General features: G+C 33.3%; 1 protein-coding gene across 4 annotated transcripts in view; it reads right to left on the bottom strand.

The window, feature by feature from the left end:
* The window catches only part of PCDH9 (protocadherin 9), a gene marked incomplete at both ends in the record, with an annotated part of 973,878 nt that overhangs the window by 625,488 nt on the left and 323,537 nt on the right, over positions 1-24,853 (bottom strand). The gene's annotated exons all lie outside the window — the stretch shown is intronic.

A 24,853-nucleotide genomic window follows, 5' to 3' on the forward strand; every position in this document is an offset into this window, starting at 1 on the left:
ACAGCAAAAATAAATAAAATAAATTAATAAACTCCTACCACCAACATCTTCTTTAATATATATATATGTATATATATATATATATATATATATTTTTTTTTAAGAGATCCGTAGTGTACATTCCGATTTCCGAAAATCTGTTCCAATCATTTAATGTCCTGAAACTTAGTGTCTCAAATCAGGAAGCCTTGAGCTTGTATCTCCTTCCTTCTCTCTAATGTCTTCTATGAGTCCTTCTCTACTGGTTTATTGTCCTGTCATCATTAAATATGATTGGAAAACAAAGCTAAAACGCTCATCAAGAAGTGTGAACAGATAGGTATTCACCCTATGCAATATATGTTTTGATTTATAAAGAAAATGCAGTATAATAAATTTAAAAAACAAATACCATATAAATGGTATTTAGTTTTAAAATCATAGAAATACAGATGGCTAGAATACATATCAGTGTAGAGATTACTTATGTAGAATGAGAAAAAAATGTGAACGGTAAAAGTACTCAAAAGGAATGTCAACTGTACCAGTAGTATACAGGTGTTTGCTTGTTTATTTTGTAAAAATTAAAAAAAATTGTTTTGTCTCTCTTCTTTTCTTAAAAAAGTATTTTCCTTTAAAAATTGGAGAGAGAAATATCAGAAAATATTAACATATATTTGTTCTGGGTGCCAGGGACATAGGTATTTTCCTTATTTCTCTTTACTCTTTCTGAGCTTTTCAAATAACTGAAAATGAATTAGCACATAGAAAAATAATTAGCATGGCTTTGTTAAAAATCTGTATCATCCACCTCAACAAGGTTGTAGATAATGGTTATGAAAGAGCTTTATAAACTATAAAATCTTGAAATGGTGCCTCTTCAGAAATAAAGGTGCCACATGGGAGGTAGATCCCTTTTGATATGGCTCAGGATAAACCCTTCCCTTTTTAGTAGAAAATGTTTCTTTTAGAAACATGCTGGTTTTCTTTCTATGGTACTATGGCTTAAAGGTCTTTCACTACTTCCTCTAAATAGGTTTTGCTTTCTTTCACTTCACAAGAGAACATGATCCTCCTGTTGACAATTTATCTCCAGTATATAGTACAATGCCTGCAGCATTACCAGGTATTTTATAAATATTTTATGTGAAAATTTTAAGTGAAATGAAAGAATAAATGCAAGACTTTTACAGAGACTTGTATTCACCTAGATTATTTTGGCCTCTAACTCCCTGGTAATAATTTCTTTGTAGCTGTTTTCCTTTTTCTTTTATGTTTTCGTCTCCAGCAGACAAATTCATTGCAAAATTGCAAAATTATTATTCCCAAGACCTACATTTTGTATCGTAAATGCTAACACAAGAATAAAGTGCATTAGTCTTACAGATTGAGAATATCTGTATTAAAAACAAAAAACAAAGCAGTGGATTTAGTCATCATGGTTTGTTGCTCCAACTGGACCTTTAGTAAATCATAGCTGAAAGCATCTTTCTCACAGTAATATGTTACATAAGTGGATAAATTTGAATTGATCTACTGCATATATGAACAGATTTGCTCCTGTTCATCTTCTGGGCCCTGCACCATTTCCCTACACAGGAGACTTTGCCAGGTCCAGCCTCTTGGTTCTTCAGGGCATCATACCCCTCGGGTTTGCAAGTTGACTGGGATCTACTTCAAAACTCCCTGAACTGATCAATAGCCCTTCTCACTTTGTGTAAATTCCCCTCCACCCTTCTCACAATCCCCATCCAGTATCTTCTTTCAGTCCTGAGGTAAGCTTTCTTCTCCCTTCTTGATGTTCCAAAGATACCTCCTCCCATTTCGTCTACAATAGTACTTGCTTTCTCCTCTGTCCTAACAAGCTTTTCCATTTTTAGTCCAGGTTTGCAAAGAGACTAGCTAGATGGAGGCAGTCACCTCTGCTCAATGAACAGGAAGAAGTTGACTGTTCCATGTGGGATTTGTGAAAAAACAAAAGCTGATTTTATATAGTCTTTTGGCACAGGCCATTAAGTAGGCTAGTTGGCTTCCCTCAATTATAGTGCCCTGTGATCAAGTGAAATTAACAGACAAAAAGATGTATTTCTTATCGTGCACATTGTTATTGCAAGGAGGTCACTTTTAAAGCATTAGTATAATATTTACCTCCACCTACTATTTTATAATATACTAAGTTGAATCCACTTATTCCAAAACTGCTAAGATATAGGAATACTTTGTAACAAAATAAAATTTTAACAAATATAAGCAAAAAGAGGAAAAAAATCTATGAATGTGGAATTAACATCTGATGAAATTCAGTAAATGATTCAAGTTGAATTATCAGATGAAACATTTTTTCCCCTTTGTTTAGGGATTCTTCTTATGTTATTCCAAAATTTAATGGTCTCTATCATAAGCTGGCTGACATTTTTGAAACAATTGTAACAATTTAATAAAAAGTATAGGTGCCAAGTACTGTAACCAAGAAATAGCTTTCTCTTAGTGTGTTATTGCCTAAGTGGTATTTGAGAGCAATCTGTTGCTATAAATATCATTGGTTATTATAAAGATTTAGCAACTCTGTATATTGTTCATTTCCTGAGAATGCTTGATTTTCCTTCTATGCAATGACTTTCAAGGTTTTTCTTAATGGACAATTCACAAATGCAGAACTTGAGATAGAGAGAAAGATATATTCCCCCCAAAATCATAAAGTTTGTGAAGGGGCTACATTAAGCTGAATTTTGTCTTCTTTTCTCAATACAATATTTAATGAGAGTGGGAATAAAGGGAACATAATTTTATAGTCCTATAGAAATTTTGGTAATTCAATTAGGAATTAAACAATAACAACTTATATCAAAGTTACTCAGCAGCTTCCTTCTAAATGTGTAACAGCAGAGCAAACCTCTGTGAACTGAACATTGAGTGTGCCAGGGTGCTGGGTACATGAGTGTGAACTCAATTTTGCTAAATACATAAATACATGAACAAACCCATATATTTTGCCACATCCAGTTATGAATTTCTTTCTAAGCAATTACTACTATGCTCTCTAATTTACTATAGACAAACTGGATACAATCGTAGGTCATTACTCACCAAGGAACAATGCAAAACCACCTTTATGAGGATCACAAATTGTAGCTGCTCTCTGCACATTACAACATTTTCTTTAAGTGGTTCATGGATGTTATATAGAGCTTTATGAACCTCCTTTGACCCAGTTGCTATGGGCATGCATAGAGATAAAAACCCTCAGAAAGTACACTTCAAACACTAATGTTCTATACTTTACAATTCTCCATTGGTTTCTTCCTTGTATTATAACCTTACTATAAAGCCATTTCACAAGAGCAATAAGACATTGAAAGATTTTAAATTACAAAAGGATTGCATGTTATGTTGCTTGGGCTATGCCTCATTAATGCCAGTCAGCATTGCACACTGCATATTAATTCTGCATTTTAAATGAATGGATGCAAGCAATGCAAGCCTTTACATCTCCAGACACTTAGGAAGAGAGGCTAACTTCTGTCCAAACATATTCCAAGGACTACAATAGCAGACATTTTCAGTACCAGGGTTAATCAAGATTAATCATGCTGTATTTTATATTCAAGACAATTGCTTTGTAGTTCATTTAAGTTTATTTTATTATTTTTGTTTTAAAATCCCTGAGAATTTTTTCATGTATTTATCATTTAATTTTATTTATACCTTGAAGAGAAACAAAACTAAATTTTTCTCATCACAAGCAAAAAATAGGGTGAGTAAAAATAGTTTGGATATTCCAAACACAATGGGAGAGGTCTTGTTTTAGAAATGTCCACTGCGAATTCGATGGGGGTCTTTCTGTTATATTTCCAGCCGGAATTGAAAGACTTCAAGGGAGGAAAATGATGAGTTTCATTTTCACTCTAGGTAATTAATGTTTACTAAAGTCAATGTATTTTTTCAGTTGGTTAACACTTTCAGGAAATTCTGAAAGAGTACCAAATACACAGTAATAAAACTAACTTATTAGAAAACAACAGTATTAGTTTATAACATGTCCCACTTACTGACATTAAAACACACAAAAAAGTTATATGAATCTAGGATGTAAGTGAATCCAGGGATACAGTTGTTAGCGCAAGTTCGTGTGCCCAACACACAGTGAGGTCAAACAAACAAAAACATCTGAGGTTGGAGCAGAGGAAGTTTTATTGCAGCAGCAAGTAAGGAGACAGGTGTCTCATGATCTAAAAAATTCTGAGTTCCCCGAAGGGTTTCGCAAAACATTTTTAAAAACCAGATGAGGGAGGGGTGTTGCAGGGTATATGATCAGCTCATCCACAATTCTCTGATTGGCTGATGATGAGGTAACAGAGCGGTGTCACAGGAGTTAACATTATAAGTCCTTAAGCTCCAGGAGTCTTGGGGCTATGTGCTCATGATCATCAATTAGTTAACATCTTCCATTTGGTGGGGGGCTTTCACATCTGTAAAACAACTTAGGAAATGTGCATCAAATACTGTTATCTAGGTACTTCAGAGAGGAGCTAAAGCAGAGGATATGGAGGAGGGCTTGTCCCAGGAAGTCTCCATAGGGTCCTGCTTGGTTACACAGTGATGGGCTTTCCACCCAGTAAATATTCTTCTTCTATAGAGAGGCAGCCATGTGTGAATTGAACTTAATGTGTGTGTACACACATGCAAACACACATACAACATGCTTGTGAATCCATGTTTCATGTAGGTGACTCATATTTTTTTGTAGATGATTGCATATATTTGTATAGAAGGAATATTTCTTTTCTACACAGAATTGCTTTTATCAATATTACATCAAGTACTATATTTTTTTCTAAAAAATTTCACCCTGCATGGTATAAATTATATAGTATATAAATATTTATTTATACAATTTTAAATGTGCTGTAAACAAACCACATATTATACTATACTAAGTTAGTATATACAATATCTAACATTAATACATCCTAGAGTTTAGACTGAAATATTTCTGAAAAATAATCTTACCTAGAATTATAACTATATGTTGAAATTTTCATGATAGAGAATTTTTTTAAAAATCTAAACTGAATATAATTTCCGATAGTAGAAATATGTCCTTGTATTATGAAAAAAAATGCTCTCCCAAAATAAGCCTTTAACATAATAGTAACCTAGACTATCTGCATGCCAGTCTTTCACAACAGTCTGCAAGCCAACCTTCAGTCAAAGAAATCAGGTAATAAATTCAGATATTCAAATCTAGAGTGCTTTAAAGTGAATTCAAAGTTCAAGGCTGTGCCAGTTATTTGAATATTGTCTTTCAAGGCAAATTCTTGTATAAGTTCAGTGGTTTATTAGACTTCTCTTAACAGAAAGTTGTCTAAAACAGACCCTGAAGCTGCAGCCTATATTTTTAAAAGCATACACAGAGAGAAAAAGAGAGACATGTTTTCTTTTTCTTTTGTAGTATGTACACTAATAGTAAACAAACAAACACTATCCCTTGAATACATAATTTTAAGATGTGTTTTTGTAAGTTGAGTGTTTCAATTTTTGATTTTAAATTCATTTATGCAAATTGTACATTAGCTAAATTTGAATGGAAATTCATAACTTTTAGAGTAATGATTTAGAGTAAAAAGGATATTCCAAAATACACTGGAAAGTGCCAACTGGCACTGGGGCAATTGGACTTGACCTTCAGCATGCCACCATCTCACCATGTCATTTCACAGCCTCAGTGTCTTTGTAAAATGGGAAGTTTAGGATAGAAAATCTCCTCCACCTCTCCAAGTCAAAAATGCAGTATGTATGTGAGATATTATCAGATCTGTTACCCCAAAATTTAACTTTGGGTTTGTTTTTCCAAATATCAGTCTCTATTAGATCTTCATAAAATGGTGTAAATAATTTAGTTGATAAAGGGACTGCAGGAAAGCTGAGACTTTACCACTGATTCTGTTGTAATCATTTGCTCTTATCTTGCTGATAACTTTGAAAAGGCATGTGACTTTTATTAAAACCAAAGTAAAATTTTTAATTCTCATGTTCCATGAATGTCTTTTTTTTATATATATATAAGGAAAAAAAAACAAACAAACACTATCAAAGGTCTGATGTTTATTGACTTTCTTTTCAGAAAAAGAACTGGTGCATCCAGTGCTTTTTGAGATAGTTTAGAGTATTTACGGCCAAAATAAAGAAACTAATCATAGTGATGTTGGATGGAAACTCTTCAGCAAGTCTGGAATCTGTCTAGTTGTGAATGTTTAAAAGGATAGAGTGTTTTTTAAATCTATTTTTTTAAATTGAATTTCTTGAAGTTCTATGCATTTTAAGGAACAAAACCAAGTCACATGAGAAACATGCTCACTTTCAAGGTCTTAAAAATGTTTTTTCTTATAACTTTGGGGCAAGAATCCTCAAAGGAATGTACTTTAACAAACAAAGAAATATCTGTAGATGAGTCACATCTACTTATAGAGTTCATCTTTTGAGTTACTTTCTTTGTCTCTAAGCTCCCAACTAATTTAACTTCAGCAAAACCATTGTACTGTTTATCGTTTAATCTTGAGGTCATAGAACTTTAACACATAGATGATTCTCTAAAACACTAACACTTCTCTGATTTAGTCTTATGAGGTTGTTCCCCTGGTGATGAGAGGTATGGAAATGAACCAGAAATAGATTATAGGAACTTGTTCCAAAAACAAATTTTTGAAACTATATATTAATAAGTATAAAGCATAACTGGGAAGCATTTCTTTTCTGAGGAAGAGAATTTGGTTTTCTCTTCAAGGAGGACATTAAATGCTGTATCTTTTGTGAAGATTCTCCCAAATAAAAGCATTTATTCACCTCAACAAATATTTCTTAACAATTCCCTCTGTGCCATATACTTTTTAATGACTTGGTTAAAAGAATACAAATAAGAAATAATCCTTGTCCTCAAAAAATTGGCAGTATATTAAACATGCCAATTATATAAAAAAAAAAGTTCATGTTATTAACTCTCCATATCTCCAAAATGTATTCGGAAACATAGGTAAATATCTCAAAAGAAAGGGAACAAAAAGAATAAAATCTGAAGAGAATATGATTAAATAGTTGCATTTTTACATTGTGTGTGTGTGTGTTTTTTTTTTTTCTCTATAGTGCTCTTCAGAAGAATACAGAATGATAGCTCTTTGTCAAAGAACAAAGTATTGGGCTTCCCTGGTGGTGCAGTGGTTGACAGTCCGCCTGTCGATGCAGGGGACACGGGTTTGTGCCCCAGTCCGGGAAGATCCCACATGCCGCAGAGCGGCTGGGCCCGTGAGCCATGGCCGCTGAGCCTACGCGTCCGGAGCCTGTGCTCCGCAGTGGGAGAGGCCACAGCAGTGAAAGGCCCGCGTACCACCAAAAACAAACAACAACAAAAAAAGTATTTTAGTCCTATATTGATATTAAAATAAATATATTTAGTTCCAGTGAATAAGATTTAATGTTTAAGTTTGTGACAGATTTTATGAAGTGGAAAAGGTTAGGGGCAATATTTAAAGTGATTGAACAATATATAGAGAACATTTTATAAAACATTTCTCTTCATAATAGTAATACCGATAGCACAAATCCACTTCTAAATCAAGATAATACATGATTTAAGGAAAATAATTTTAGGAAAATAGAAAAAATATATAATTATTGCCTTTTACAATTCAATACCATTGAAACATGGCTCTTTGTGATCTTGTATTAGCATTCTATTACAATGTCAAGCCCTTTTACAAAATATTTCTTTTTATTCAACCTTAGATGATAAGGATCTGATAAGAATGAGTAGACTTTTTTACTCCCCTTCATGGAAAAAAAAAATTCTGTTAGACTATTTACATGATATATTTTTCTTACCATTTTGATTACCAAGAGACCTAACATAAGCCCGGAATGAGACCATCAACACTAATTTGCGTTGGCTTTCATGCCTCACTGTGGAAAGATGTTTAAATTAATCAGACAATCCACAATGTTCTGCAATAATCCAAACAAATACGGAACACTTTAAAAAGCAAAACATAACTTTTCTCCAGCTTCTAAAGAGTAGGAGCTGGGGGTGTCTGTGTATGTGCATGTGTGTGTATAGAGAAGCAGAAGGAAGCAACCAGATAAGGTAGCTGCCTTCTTTTGAGCCTCAACATCAAAAGAAACAAGAAATCGGAGTAAATATGATTCGTACTCCTGACACTGAGCTCAGCAGCTCTGAATCCCTCTTTGCCTTTCTTTTAGCCTTTCCTCTTTTTAAGTTCTATTAGGTCTCTTTTTCATTCCCCTCTGTGGCATTGAAACTCTTTTAAGAGCTTGGAGTCTGGGCTTGAAAATTGTACTTGCAAGTCAGGATTTGTAACAATTCCCTTCCCTTTGGGTGACTTCAACATCTGATAGATTCATTGCATATTAAAGTTGAAAGAGACATTAGAGATTCTTTTCTTAACCTCTATTATTGATGAAGAAATCAAGGCATAGAGACAGGAGCAAATATTTAGAGGCCAATGGATGATGTATTTTATCTTATTTATGTGACTTGGGGTAGAAATTATCTTAATTCTTGTTAATATAATTGAAGCAACAAAAAATTCAGCCATATTTTCAATCCCATATTTTAAATTATAGGTTTACAGACTTTAAAAGGACCTTTGAACTCAGCACATTAAAATTCTTACAAGTTGCCCAGATCACTGCCAGGCAAGAGGCTAATAACAAAGACCTGTCAATAGACTGGATTTAGAGCCTATAGTTCACTCAATCCAGGTGGCCATTCAATTGAACAGGAAAAAAAAAAAAAAAAAAAGATGTTTTTCCCTGGAAGGAACTTATAACCAAATCTTAAGAAACCATCTGCTTAACTAAAATATCCAAATATATTGATAAAATACACCTTTCTCTGGAAATGTGCCATGCTCATAATCTGGGAGGTTGAAAAGGCCAATCAGATATTCTGAAACATGGGCTTAAAAAAAGAGTCTGATGAGTTTAAAACCAAATACTATGATAAATATGTGTTTGAATACGGTCAACAGTGTAGGTCTAAATATTGAAGCTGTATATGTAATTTATCCACACAGCTTAGACCCTTTTGTGTTAATGGTTGATTGTGAGCAAGGCTTGAATGAACTTTACCAACTCGTTCTTGTGCTTTTAAGCTAACTGATATTGTACGTATCATCTCGAAGTACAAAACATTCTTTCCAATCTGATTCCCTAGTGAGCCCTCTAAAGCATGGAGGAGGATAGAAATTTGTCCACAGTCTTATTAAAATAAAAAGCTAAACACAAGAAGGGATGTTTGTCTGAGAAAGGAAAACCCATGCACACACATATACCTAATAAAGGGCACATTCAGCAAATATTTACAAACTTTTAAACAAGCTATCGAAAGTACACATGAAAGATAACAAAACCTTATTTTCTGCTGCTCATTAAACTGAAACTTTTTACAAATGAAAAATAAAGTCACTACCTACTTTCTTTTACTTCAATTGCCTGCTTCATATATTGAGCAACAACTAATAAAACATATCCTTCACTTGCTGAAACCTTGATCCACTCATTTGATGGTTTATGTTAATGTCACGTTAGACAAGGAAACAACGTTTGCTCAATTTATTCTTCATGAATAAACAAGAATGCACTTCAAAATGAACTGCCATGAAACTAGGCCTTTGGGAATGTGTTGCATGTGAAAGTCGACTACACTTGCCTTACATATATTTCATTAGTTCCTGATATTAAGGATCAAAATTGTCCTTTCAGTTTTCCCCATCTTTCAACAGACTGAGTCAAATGACTCACCAGATTCTTGAAACATTTTATATTTTAAATCCTTTTTGAAATATAATCACTAATGTGTTATGTGATAATCATAATCAGAAACATTAATCACTACAGTCTTGATGAAAATTAAAGCATTATCTCAAGAGGGCTCTGGTCGAATAAATGTGTTGACATGTTATTTGTTTTTATGATAGTTATTCATTGTGATTCAGTATAAAATAAGTTTATGGAAAAGAAGTGACAAATACTTGGTATGAGAATCCAATACAAACAGAAAGTATGTAAGATAGAATTGACCAGGAGATCCCTTTTAATTTCATTACAAGGTAAAAATACATAAATAATCCATTACTAAAATGCCTCCTGGGTACTGATTCCCTCTATATGAACAACTCTACCTATTTAAAATGTCATGTTTTCACTTTAGTATTATATATGTGACAAACTACTTAAGATATCTCCTTCTGCTTTACCCAATCCGCTGAAGATACATTCCAACTACAGGACACAATCACCTCTCTCTCATTCCTTGTCCCTTCCAGACCAGGCACATTAGGAAATTGGTGTACCTTAGACAACCAAATAAGCAAAATCCAAGATGATTAGTGTCTTGTGTGAAAATTGTTGTACATGGCTATGTTAAAAAATGGGTTCTTCCTCCCCAGTGCTCTCCTGGAAATTTAAGAGGGAGAACAGAAAGTCTCAGTTGGTGATTGAAGTTGAAATTGAAGGATTGGAGTATACAAAGACCCTGCAGCACCCACGTACAAGTTGTGACAAAACAGTATAGAGAAAGTCAACAGATGTTTCCAGAAATACATAGATACCAAGTGGAAAGAAAACAGAGAGACAGAGATAGACAGAGACACTGACAGAGAGTGCAGGACACACAGGCGCACAGAGAAACTGCCTCATTTATAATTTTCTGTTCCACTTTTGATAACGACTCAGGTGTTCTTCATTTTCACCCCTTGGATGTCAGGAGATTTCTATTTTAATCTAGCTGGTGTGAGTTTCTGTTTTTTATAACCAAAATGTCTTCATCATCGACTTTTATAACTGTATACATTATATTAAGACTGTCTTCTTAAACTGCCTTTTATACCACTTTATTAACTTTTCTTTCATAGCAAAGGGTAAGACAAGTAAAGAGAAACAGACTTTCAAATTCAGTTTTATTAAGACAAAAAGAAAAAAAAAATGTGTCTTAATTTACCATTTGAACAGTTTTTATAATCGTTATAGTAATATTTTTTTTAGTAGTAATAATTTTAACCAATGTTTCTCTATTGAGAAAAAAATAAGCAGAGGAGTAGAATATGTGCCCAAGTATCAAATGGATACCCAGATATTTTTATATTATCAGGATAAAACCACTAAATGCTCCCAACGTGCCCGATGCATTTAAATCTAAATAATGATTTAACTTTTGTCAATTCTCTTATAAAGATTTATAAGTTTTTTTTGGTCATGGTAAAATAAATTCACCTATAATTATTGTAACACTTACTCATATTTTCAACCCTCTGTTTTCCACCTATTGCTCTCATAGTGCATTTTGAAAAGAATATTCTTTTCAATTGTTTTCAATTTCCTCACTTCTCAATGATGTCACGGCTTCCTTAACAATTGACTATAATTACTGTTGGAAAGTCATCACTCTGGTTTCTTTCCCTTTTTTCCCACAATGCTAATCTCTCTGTTCCTCAATAACTCTCTTAATTTCATTATCCTTGACTGTTCCTTTCTCATTGGAAAGCTGTCCTATATATTGACATTTCTCAAGTCTACACTCTTGGGTAGCTTCTCACCATTTCTTATTTCTCAGAGAATCTTCATGTTATTCCATACCTTTCATTATCCCCTGTACACCTATAAGTGATGACATCTAAATTTACTGCCTCCTAAGAGAACTAATTGTTCTTCTATGTTTCATTCTGTAATTTTCAATATTTGCTAATGTTCCAAGATTCCTTCTCACATCTTAAAGCCAACTCATTCAAAGCTCATTGGCTTAGACCCTCCTTATACTTTTCCTTTTGCATCCATAGCAAAGAAAAAATTTTAACATCCGTTTATCTGTATAGTAATTATGTGTTTTTTTGTTTCTATTTTCCCTTTGATGTCCTAGTGACATGCACAGTGTCTAGTGGGTAGTTTGTTCTTAAAACTACTTATTTATTTTGAATAAAATATTCAGTATAATTTTGAATTCTGTTATGGAACCACACATTACACTGGCATTCACAAAATTCCATACACTAATACAGTTAATTAGAATCATTGAATATTTGGTAGTATTCCATTCACACACGTTGCTTACAGGCATAGTCTTCAGAATGGTCCAGTGGAAAAAAGCACTGTATTCACTGTAAAACCATGAGAAAGTGGTTGTGTCCCCATGGGGATAATATAATCCTCTCTTGCCTGTCAGGGAAGGTGGTTAGGAGGCTTAAATGAGATAATTAAGTGTAAAGAATTTGAGAAGTATAAGGGGTTATCTAAAGTCAGGTTGTATTAATATCAACATTTAAAATTATATATAACATGATCCTTTTATTCCTTATTGAGTTTTAAACCTAGAATGGTGTTCATTTTTCAAAACAACAAATTAGGACAATATTTTTAACATTCTTTGAGTTCTTAAACATATTCATATAATTGATAATATGCTTGCTCTTTAGAATAACCTAAATAAGATGCTGTCTGTGACCCTTTCTACACTGTTCCAAGCAGGCTATTATTCAGAAATACATATACTTGATATCTAAACACAATGTATATTTACTTATTCTTTGCCTTGTAAAGACTTGACTTAATGAACCCACATATTTAAAGATGTGTACTTTTCACTTTTACTTGGGGATGGGTGGGATAGACAGCCATTTTCCCTGTGTTTCAAGCAAAATAGGCAGAACAAGAATGAAAGGAGATATCCTCAAGTGGATTTGACCTCCGGGTAGATAAAGGAAAAATTAACTGTATTCTGATTGTCACTAATCCTCAAGACTCTTATCACAACTTTCTGAAAATTCCTGAGCTGTAACATTAATCTCCTTGAAAGGGAGACACTCAATTTACAGTGTATTTTGCATGTCCCTAAACAAGTATTGAATGATGAATTTCACTGTCTGATTGAGGTGGTTTACCTCAGCACATAATTTCTTATATTAATAACCTTCCCCACAGGAGCTGAATGACCTTCTATAAATACAATCCCTTCATTCACTCAAAAAATTAAAGCCTGTAACCACCTCACAATTCATCATCTTTTTAACAGGCAATTGTTGAAGCAGAAATAAAACACAAATCCCCAATCCTCAACCAATGTAATGTAAAATCATGCAGCCTTCTGCACTTATGTAACATGGATATATTGAAAATTACATAGCAGTTTGTGTTCCAAATCAATTCTTTTGAGTGGATTTCTGTTTGCAGTGAGCCATGATTTTCAGGGCAAAAAATAACTCCTTTCCAAAATCAAAGGTATCCTAAAACAATAACCTCCTGAATGCTTATATATTTTCAATCAGTCTTTAAAAAATGACTCTTTATATGACTGCCTCACAATTATGGTAAATCCAGATTATTAGGGTTATTCTTGGAATCTGCAAGACCTTTATTTACATAAAACTATCAGAGAATGAATTTCAGAGTTCAGAAATGGAGGCCTTCTCTTTGGGTAAGATTGATGGAGGTTTGTACTTTATTTCACTCTGTATTAAAACCCTAAAAAATATACTCAACAAACTAATGTAAGTTCTTAGTTCAGCTGGAAAATATCTCTACCTGAAAAACATAATCCTAGAGCAGATTGTAGAGTTATGTCAGAGAATTCTCTGGTAAACCAGAAAATGTCAGTTAAAAGGCTTCAGATAATTGCTATATTTTCAAAGTGAATAAATTTAGAATATTGGATAGCATTTTAAAATTCAATATTCTTAACTACCTTTAATTATAGTAACTATGGAGGCAGAGATTGTATTTATACAAGAAATGAGATATTTTTAAAGACAAAACCAGAGTTCGATTCAGAATAGCTCCCTTTATAAGGCAGACATCTCAGTTACCTTGAGCAGTTTCTGTTGGCTTATCCAGTTGACAAAGTTAGGTTATATTTATTGCATCTGGTCCTCTCACATTAGGTAAGCAATCTTTATTTTACCAAAACTGCATAAGACAAAGCCAATTTCAGTGGAAGAACTAACAAAGCTAAAAATTTGCCACATGAATACACACACATTACACAAATATGTGTTTTGCATAAAGCAGAAGCAAAGCACATATTCAAACGTACTGGAAGAATTGAAAAGACTAAGTAAAACATAGTATCTCTCTTTCAGATTTTCAGACCTCAAGGGAAGACCACATGTACAAAATATATTTTAATACAAGGTAGGTTATTATGTGAATGCTTCCTGTTTTGAGTGCAGTTGAGCTGGGCTGGGTGGTTGGCAAAACTGCAGGGAAAATATACAAAATAATCTTAATAACAATAGTTCTAACAGTAATTTACTCAGGTTATCGATAGTAGTTTTCATATACTAAGCGATTTATGGAACTATTAAGTCCAAAATGTTGCCACATGAATATCACTATTGAGAAAATAAAATGTGTAAACTTTGTAACTTTGTAAATGTTACATAAACTTTGTCAACTACTCTTTGAGATGACTTGTTTCTTGAGTTAAATTGTCTCATGTGTAAGGAATACCAATATTTGTTTTCCTTTCATGAACAGAGACAATGTCATCTCTTCAATTTATTATATTACACTCAGTCTTGTGATTGATTATGCACTGATGAAGTGATTGTGCAGAAATTAAATGTGATGCAAACATATAATTTATCAAAAAAATATTGATTTACTATTTTACCAAAATGTTTTAGAATAGATAAAATATATATCTAGATGCAAATGTCAAGTGTCATGTTTGGAATAAAAATATTGATCAGTTAGTTCTTTGTCAACTCCAGAACTACTTCTCTGCCTTCTTTTGACAAAGACTTTTATCCCCCTCCTAACCTAAGAAAGAAAGATAGTACATTTGAATTGCTTGTGAATGGGCAGGGAGAGCAGACTCCAGGAGTGCTAATAGGTATTTTCTATCTTTAATTTTCATGACTACAGGAGATGTGTGGGAAGAAGGTAATAGGAGAAATAAATCCAGCATTCACCCAGAAGCAACTTCCTTATATTCACATCCTCACTGAGCTTTTGGCTTGAATAACTTTGTTGATGGACGAACACTGTACCACCCCATGCTTGGAAATTTCTGGATGTAATTGTCTGTCAATGATATGATGATTTATAATGCAATCTGTTCCTATTGCTAGTGCTGCTGATAACTCTAATTTGCCAGTCTTTTATTAGATATGAGGAACTTGACAGTCCTCAGTTTTACAGGTTAGCTTTCCCTCTGGGGATACTGCCAATCAAATTACATCCCCCTTCCATTCTCCTTGGGAAAAGGATAACACTACCAAGACTACTATTATTGCATTGGTCATGTTTTACTAACTCATTTATTTTTTCATCTTATAAAAACCCTCATTATATGATTAAATGTTTAGAAGTAAATAGAACTAGAAGTGCATGTTTATCACTTTTTAGCTATATCTTAACTGATATTCCTCTAGCATCACTAGAGTATGAAAGAGCTGAGAATATTTATGCTCAAGTCAGAAACTGAGGATATAACATAATTAATACATCATGGTTCTGATAAGTAAAAAATATGCACAATTCAAAAATAATAAATCACTGGTGAGTAGATAAACTATTGTATGGCCATTATCTGAAGAGCAGAGAATGGCATAATTCATATAATTTCTTCAAATTCATAGAATTAATATTTAAGGTATGCTACACCTGGTTAATACACATAAGCAGTTGCATAATTGGCACATGCTTGACAGCTAATTATATGTACCAAACCTCGACTATGAAGAACAAGTGAAATGAGAAAAACATAGCACATCCTTCAGTTGGGTACATAATTATATGTAAACTGTGTTTCAAAACAGAGTTATTTCTGAAAATTTTGTTTTCAAATATTTCCATTTTGTAAATTGAATAAAGATCCCATTTTAACTAAGACAATAGACATATTTAGTTCTATATGATTGGAGCTATTTTAATATCCAAATTAAAAGCAAAAGCTTATGATTATAGATCATATTGATTACTATGTGCCAGATATAGTTTTAAGTAATTCAGATGCATTAATCTTCTTTTTAATCTTCATAACCACTCAATATAATGTATACAATCTACATTCCCATTTTAATATGTAAGAAAACTGAGGCATAGGGTGATTAAACAATAATGTCACAAAGCTGATTGGTTAAAAAACTCAAAGGTGAATTCTCTGGCATGGCTAAAGGACTCAAATATCTGCAATCATACTGTTCTATTACTGTTTTATTAATGAGGGTGAAGTGGATTCCAGTAATCAACAAAAATGTACTAATGTATCTCCACAATTCTTTCCAATTTACTAGCTATAGCCTATTTCATGAAACTGTTGTCTGGTGTTTAAATGCAGTACTTAACACATAGATAACATTTAATAATTTTATGTTTTAAAGAAAGGTTAAAGATATAGGATTCTCCCGTTTTACCTAGTCCCGCAATGAGCTTTCAACCATAGGTCAGACTCCAAAAGCACACATATTGGCACAGAATTAAAGCAGGAAGGTCAAGAAAACAAGGAAACATTAGAGAAAGGAGAGACCACCTACAAAAACCTGTAATCTTACAGACAGCCATTCTTTTTTTTTTTTTTTTTTTGCGATACGCGGGCCTCTCACTGTTGCGGCCTCTCCCGTTGTGGAGCACAGGCTCTGGACGCGCAGGCTCAGCGGCCATGGCTCACGTGCCCAACCGCTCCGCGGCATGTGGTATCTTCCCAGACCAGGGCACGAACCCGTGTCCCCTGCATCGGAAGGTGGACTCGCAACCACTGCGCCACCAGGGAAGCCCCAGACAGCCATTCTTAAATTTTACTTTATCCTGAAGATGTTTGACCAATGTCTACTTACTCTTTCATTCAATACTAGTTTTCAACTTGTATTATTTAAAAAGCTTCTGGAAATTCCTTTGGGTGAGAACTCAGTTGTGGTTGCCAATCTATGAATAAGTAGCCATCTGTTTCTCCCAGGAAATGCATCATTTAAGAAAACGTTTACTTTATAAGCCACTGTTCTTAGCCCTCATTCAATCAAATTGTTAGATTTTAATATATATTTATGTTTATCTCAAATACAGACAGAGCAGGATTGATGTAAAAAAAAATTACCTTTTCATGTAATACTGCTTTGAAGACAGTAAAAACTTCCCAATTCAAAGTATTTTCTCCACCATTTTATTGTTTGCAAATATATTACACAGGTAACCACATGCTTATGTGAAGAGAAAAATGTAAAAAATACAGTGTCTTCATTTTATACACATTTTCAATCAGCTCCTTTTTATAATTAAGTCTGAACACAAGGTAAGAGTTTTGAGTAATGTTACTTAAAATGAGATTCTGTTAGTATTTAAGTGTACTAGGGAAGCTCTTCATTTAAAGAAAATATGTAAGGAATGTCACCATGTACTAATGAAAAACAAAAACAACAGTATAATCTGGAAATGTGTATAATCAATCTCATAAACATTTTGAAAATTATATTATTGATACATATATGAAAATTATGCATGCATGAATATACATACACACATTAAGTATGCACATATGTAGAAAATAAAAAAGAAATATCTATAGGTGTGCTAATTGTTAGAAGAATTTCACTGCTCAGAGTTAGAGAGCTCAGAATTCCGAGTTGGTTTGTGTAGCTGTATTATTACATAAGTGTGTAGGGATTTGGATTAGTAGAATGAAATGCAATATCCCACAGGGCAAACCAGCATGCTGGGATATAGCACATAAACCCTTAATACTTTTCAAAACTGGCAAATAGCATGAATATATAAATGAAAGGCACAAATATAAACATATTTTTTGTAAAACATTAAAAATTTCAGGAAATGATCTGAAATTGTGACATAAGAACTAGGAAGAATATAAATCAAAAAACTAAAAGGCATCACTGGTTACAAGTGAGTTTTATTTTGTCAGTTTGATTCAACTATCAATATTTTATTCTTAAATGATTTTAAATGGACTAAGAAATAGAGTGCTATGATGATAGTTCATTCAAAAATATTAAAATGTGACTTCTAAATATTCTTCATGCAAGCCATTTTTTTTAAAAAAATCAAAATTTGCTTCCAACGGTCAAAATAATTCACTTTCTCATATTGAGTCCTCAAAGCCTTCCTTTACACTTGTGTCTATCTACTGCATCTATAATATGTACCTCATAAAATGTTTTCCCTAATATGCAATCATTTAATATTTTGAGAATTCTGTATGTGTTCTTTTTGGAGCCCTATGTGGAGGGGCCACAATGCAGAAATTTGATTTAACTAAGTCACACTGGAGTCTAACAGTTTGTTGTCCCCTGTACAATAGTCTTTATCTTCACTTCCCCATTCATTTCTGAATTGGAGGTTAACATGATTATGTAGTCATCAGTTGTTAATTGTTGATTCCCTATTTAACCTTGTCAAGTCAATTCTTTAATGTTATTTCCTTATTCTTATCACACATTCAATGCCTCTTTCATTAATAGCATATTTGGTTGCTTTTAAATTTTTTTAATATTTAAAAAAGAAAAAAATTTTAAATATTCTCTTTATCAAATTCTTTATAACACACAGACATATTATAATATTATGTAATAAAATATATAGATAAGACCTTAAAATATATTTCCTAACAGTTTTCTATGATAATTCTCAAAATAAATCTTTGCTTCTAGATATGGTAATTTAATCACCATTTATTCCTTGCAGGGCTTCATTTACTTATTATCTACACATAATCATCTGAATAAAACAGCAATGTCAATGTTAATACCTGCATTACACTATTATGTTGCCAAATACTATTTTGCTTTCCAAACTTGATTTTCCTGGAGAAGTTCCATTAAGTGACATAATGAACTTCCCCTAGGAAACCAGTTCCCTCATGCGGCTTTAGCATCACACGTGGTTCCCGCCTTGCCTGAGCAGTGGGGAAGCACTGTTTCTCAAGTGATTTCCCCTGGGCACAATTTCTCTGTTCCTTTCCTCAACAACTGTGTAGTATTTGTGAGAAAAGAATTAATCACCACTTTTTTATGTTGTATCTTCCCTCTTTAGATGAGCTAAAAGAAGTTAGAAATACTCTCACAATAACTCTCAGAGTGTCTTGAGTAATTGTTTGAAGCTCTAATGCCTTGTGTGGACAGGAGCCGCTTCACTCCCTGCCTTACATCTCCCTCCATATTCATAATTCATGCTGTTACCAGGTTCTCAATCCAAACTTCTTATTTTCTTCTAATTAATATTGCATCACTCTAATTGGGTTTTCCACTTGTAAAATGCATGGATTAAGATTTCTATTGCTATGTTAATTAGCTTTAGGTACCAAGGATGATCTCTGCAACCAAGAACCAGAATTACCGTTGTGGAATTTCACTATAATAACATTGGCATGAATTAGTCTTTTCTGGAGACCATCCAAGCAAATGTAATTATTGAGGTGCTTAAAAGATCATGTTATAAGACTGTTTCACTACTAAGGCAGTCAGTTACATAGCATAGGTACTCAGATCAGCATTACAAAGAAGTTTCAGTGTAATTCCATGAGCATTTATCAAGTACCTACACGTGCCACACACTACAATTTGTTTGTGCTAAGTGCTTGGGGATAGTCTTTATTTTACACAAGCTAATATTCTTTGAGGAGTGATAGACACAAAAAGACTCAGTAAAACACAATGTAAGGAGCTTCTTAAAAGAAGATCACACAAGAGACTTAAGTAGACTAACAGGACTAGACTAGGACAGTGTGTTCAAGTAACATTAGGATGGCCTTTCTAAAGAGAGATTTTTGGGTATCACTGTTCTCCCTTGACTCTTAGATGGTTGCTTTTCCAAGGAAAAGAATAAAGTCTCTATTTGGGGAAATTATCTTAGCATTTCCACAAGAATTGATATGACAAGCTCTGAATGACACAATGTAGATAAAGTTTTCATAAGACTGTCTAGTGCCTAGTGCATTAGCTTGTTAGGCCTGCTATTACAAAGACCACAAACCAGGTGGCTTAAACAACAGATATTTATTTTCTCACAATTCTGGAGGCTAGAAGTTTAAGATCAAGGTGCTGGCAGGCTTGGTTTCTTCTGAGGCCGTTCTCCTTGGCTTATAGGTAATCTTCATATCCTTATCTTCACATAATCTACACTCTGAGTGTATCAGTGCCCCAATCTCCTTTTCTTAAGAGGACACCATCCTTATTTGATTAAGGCCCACTTTAATGCCCTCATTTAACTTAATTACATCCTTAAAGATCCTATCTCCAAATATGGTCACCTTCTGATTTAATAGCGGTTGGGACTTCAACGTATATATTTTGAGGGAGCACAATTCAGTGCATAATAGTGAAATAAATAGTGAATGCACATTTGTTAGCTAGAAATTTAAAATAAGTAGGCAAAGTAATCACCATCAATTAAATTCTTTTATTAGAAGTCCTCTTTGAATCCATATCACCTAAACTGCACCCCTGCCACAAAGGAGTAGGAGTGGGAAAGCATTAGGAAAGAGAAGCGTTGTTACAGTATTTAGTCTCTCTGCTTATAATCATATGGAAAGAACATTTAGACTAGAAGTCATGAGCCCTGGGCTCCTTCTAAGTTTCCTACACATTTGCTGTGCGGCCTTGACAGGTGAGCTCTTAGGATCTCAATTATCTTATTTTTAAAATATAAAACTTGGAGGAGAAGTGCTGTGAACTTCTCCACCTTGAAGGAGACTTCAGTGGCCTTTATTGTGACAAGGTGGTGGGATCCTGGTGATGATGAAGATGGTGGTTACTGATACTGTGGCTCTGTGTTTACACAGTTCATGATCCTTCTGTATCAGGACACAGTAGGTTTATAGTTTCACAGTCGTGGACAGTTAAAAATAAACAAAAAACAAAAAACCTCTTGACTCCATCTTCTGTGTTTAAAATTGTTTTTGACAGAGAATAATTTCCATATTGAATACATAAATTGTGGGTGTAACTATGATATTTTTAATGTATTTACCTTTAAGCAGATTACTTTTAAACCAAGGAACAATGCTTCATTTTTTTTTCTTTTTTCTCTTTAATATTATACAGAAAAATCTTTAAAACTCATACTATCAAAATTTTAGTTACAAAATATTTTGGCCAAACTTCACAGAGTAAGTTTTGATTTTTTCCAAACTAAATTTACTACGTATGTTATATTAGTAACATTTTTTCATGTTAGTAGTCATAACTTACAACACTATATCTTATCTTTACAGTTAAATTGAATAATTCATATTCATTTGAGCTTTTTGGAATGGGTCAATTATTGTGTGCTGTATATTTATTTTTATATTACCTAGTCTTCACAATAAGGGTCATATTGAGACATACTGAAGTATAATGATGTAGTGAATTTTCACATTAAGTGTATCATGCAAAATCTTTGTAATTCCTGGTAGTGGAATAAAAAGAAAACTGAAAATTGCATTGTGCTCCATCATGTTCCTAAGTGATGTATAATCTGGTCTTTTGACAAAGTGTGGCTTATATTCTTACACGATTAATTGGTAGTTATCTGGTTAAACTGAGAAATTTGCTTCTGCTTTCTGATGATCTACATTAAAAAGAAACCAGTATTCACCGTATGAATTGTAGACAGGGTCTTTTATCTGAACTGTATTCCTGTGCTGTGCTCCAGCCCTGAACAGACTTGGAGAATACTATATCAAACCAACAGCTTATGTACTTTTATTTTACCTAAAAGTAATGTTGCTTAGCATTCTGCTCTCATTCCAAGGATACAGTCATTTAAACTAGTAACACCATTTGTGATCGTAAAGATGATTTTGAGTAGTTTTCACAAAATGACCAAAATTTATTTCCTCCTTTGTACCTGTTATAAAATCTCTCTCAAGAAGAGAAATCTTGATCTAGTACTTTCTTATGCCCTGTCAATGACAGCAGTGGCAAAAACTTCAACAAAAGCACATTTACAGGTGGAAAAGGAGACCTGGGGAGGACACTGTTTGGTTTTTGGTTTCAGGGCTCTGTTTTCCTTCCCTGTAGCCTTTGATCTGTAAATTTAGGATATATAGTATGAAAGCTATTGAAGAAGTATGAGCATGAAAATCTTATGAAACCATTTTTAAAAGATTACTTCATCTGATTACACATATATTTTAGCGATTATGAGCAATTGTCCCTCTGTCATTCATCTATTAATGTTCACGTTCATTAATTCCTTGGAGGGCAGGGAAGAAGGTGAGGACAAGTCTACAGACATTGAAATATATTTTTTGCACATATTAACGATAGCTCATATTTGACAAAATCAAGCAATTATTTATGCTCGTAAATGCTATCTGCTTTGATATATTTATTAGGCGTCCATACTCTGACCCACACCAAAAAATAAAAGACAGAAAAAAAGAAAGAAATGAAAAAGCACACTGAGAAACCAAACAAGTTTCCTTTTTATGACAATGACCTCCATATAAAAAGCACATGTGCAAGTGGTGAGAGGAAATGTGATTAAACTGTCTACTAGAAACCTTTTAAGGTTCTCATAAAAATTGGATGTGCAGGAAATACTTGGACAATGCATTAAGTGGTAGCACACACTGAATGTGCTCAGGGTTTTAAAAATTTCAAAAGGGAAACCTATCTTTTCTGCTCCTATCAACTAATATTTCCCAGCCCTGTTATGTTGACTGCAGCTCACTGAATTCCCATCTCACCCTCCTTACTTCAAAAAAGGAATCACCTTAGAGCTCTGTAAAAATTGCATTAGCTATGAATAGAATGTTACCTATTTAAATTTTCTAAGTTTAATTTCCATTGTAAATGTTACTTTGTCTTCTTCTTCTTTGTTTATTTAATATGCAAAGTTGACCCAACCACATTGTAGTAAAAAGTAGAAGATATAAGAATGTTCTCAGAATATATGGAGTCTACATAACAAAAGAATATTAAGAAAAAGAAATAATGAGAATCCAGCCTTTCAACATCTCACTCTACTTGGTTTATAAATATATTGCTGAGGAGTCTTCAGGAAAAAAATTCCTATGGTCAATCAGAGGGATTCTGCTGTATCCTGAGGAAAGTATAAATGGATGTGTTTGATGTAGAAGAAAAATGTAATCTATTTAATTTTATTCTGAAGTTAATGATGTTTTAGAAGGTTCGGGACAAGTGCGCGCGCACACACACACACACACACACACACACACACACACACGGAAATCAAAGAGAATACTGTCACTCATCTGATTTTTATTGCACTGTATTTCCAGTGCAGTGTTTGGTGTAGGAAGCACCAAGCAGCTGGCATGAATTTTCTGCTCTGTGGTACATTCCTAGAATGGAGAAGTTTCCTTTGTCAAGTCCTGAACACCTGATATCAACAGTCATTGATTCCATCTAAGTAATTATATTCTGATTTAATGCTCTTAATAATTTCGGTTCTTATAAAGATTTTCCAGAAGTGACAGAATATGCTCACCAGCATCCCGCTTCTCACAAATGTTTGACGACTATGTAGCAAAGGTCTATGGCGTGTCTGGGAGCATTTGTATCTGCAGTGACTAAGAATGTGTGAGTATTAGGGTGCATGTGTGTATATGTATGTTCATGGGTGTATGTGTCTGCATCCTTTTGTTTGAATGAAACTAGGAATGAAGTACATGGGAGACTAGTGAGGGGGGGGTCAGCAGTCAACTAGATACAAATATTAGTACCCAGGATCAGAACAGGAAGGAATTTGTAGAGTCTATCTTTCTAAGGAACTCAAAGAATAATTTAAGATCTCTCTTTCTTGAAAGAGTACCAGAGAACATTTGATTCACAGGATGCAGAAACCTTGAATAAAACTCTTGGCTTTGCCACTTGTTATGTGTTTAATGTTAAAGTAAATTCACTTAGCTTTTCTGTGTCTCAGTTTCTTCCTCCATATAATATAAGCTATCTAAGAACATCCCTTCAACTATCTTTCATTCCTAAATCATTAAAAAAAAAATAACTTTGGAAACCCTTCATTCTTCTTTGATTCCAAAGTGATTTCTAAAATAGTTCTGCTATAACTGTAAACTCAGATAAATTTTCAAAAGCCACATCAACAAAACCAAAAAAATTACCTCTCCACATAAAAAATTTCTAGAGTAGTATATTCTAATTAAAAACTCTTTTTATTCCCACTCATAAGAGAAGTCACATCATTCACTCTTGCAAGTTTAAGAAAAAAGACTTCCTTTATTGTCTAGGCTCAAATGTGTAAATACTTTCACTTTGTTTTCAGAATAGACTTATAATAAGTTACATATTATAAAATTCAAAATATACTAAAATTATAGTAGTTTAACTGAGGGAAAAATGTCTACAAAACAACATCTAGAATACCTAGAATGTGTCAAAAATTTAGGAAATAGCCAGTTGCTTAGAAATAGTATAGTTTTTGCATTGGTATAGAAATACCTTATGTTATATATTATATAATATGTGAACTTAGAAATAGTTAAAATAATTATATTTATTGAGTTACTAGGAACCTTATTCTTTAAGCTGTATAAGAGGTATATTTAAATAATATAACAAAATGTTTAGAAAAATTGTGTATTCTTTATATTTTGTCACCCAGAGAACCACAATACAACTTAACTTCCCAGTAAACTAACACAATATCTTGCCTTTCTAGGTCTCGCCCCTTGTGTCCCAAGGTATGTGTGATTTCTTGCTGTATTTGAGTCTTACTTTGTCAGAAAGCAAATGCTTACTTTCTGTAAAAGACTTTTTTCTTAATAATCTGTGATCTAAAGTGTCTTTCATCTATGAAAACAGTATATTTTCAGCATTGTCAACAAAAAGAATATTAAAGTATCAGTTTAGATAAATTTCTCAGTTTCTCAGCTGAATAAGGTAGTATCTGTTTTGTA

Source organism: Grampus griseus (assembly GCF_964374135.1).
Source record: "Grampus griseus genome assembly, chromosome: 18".
In the NCBI taxonomy this organism is placed as follows: domain Eukaryota; kingdom Metazoa; phylum Chordata; class Mammalia; order Artiodactyla; family Delphinidae; genus Grampus; species Grampus griseus.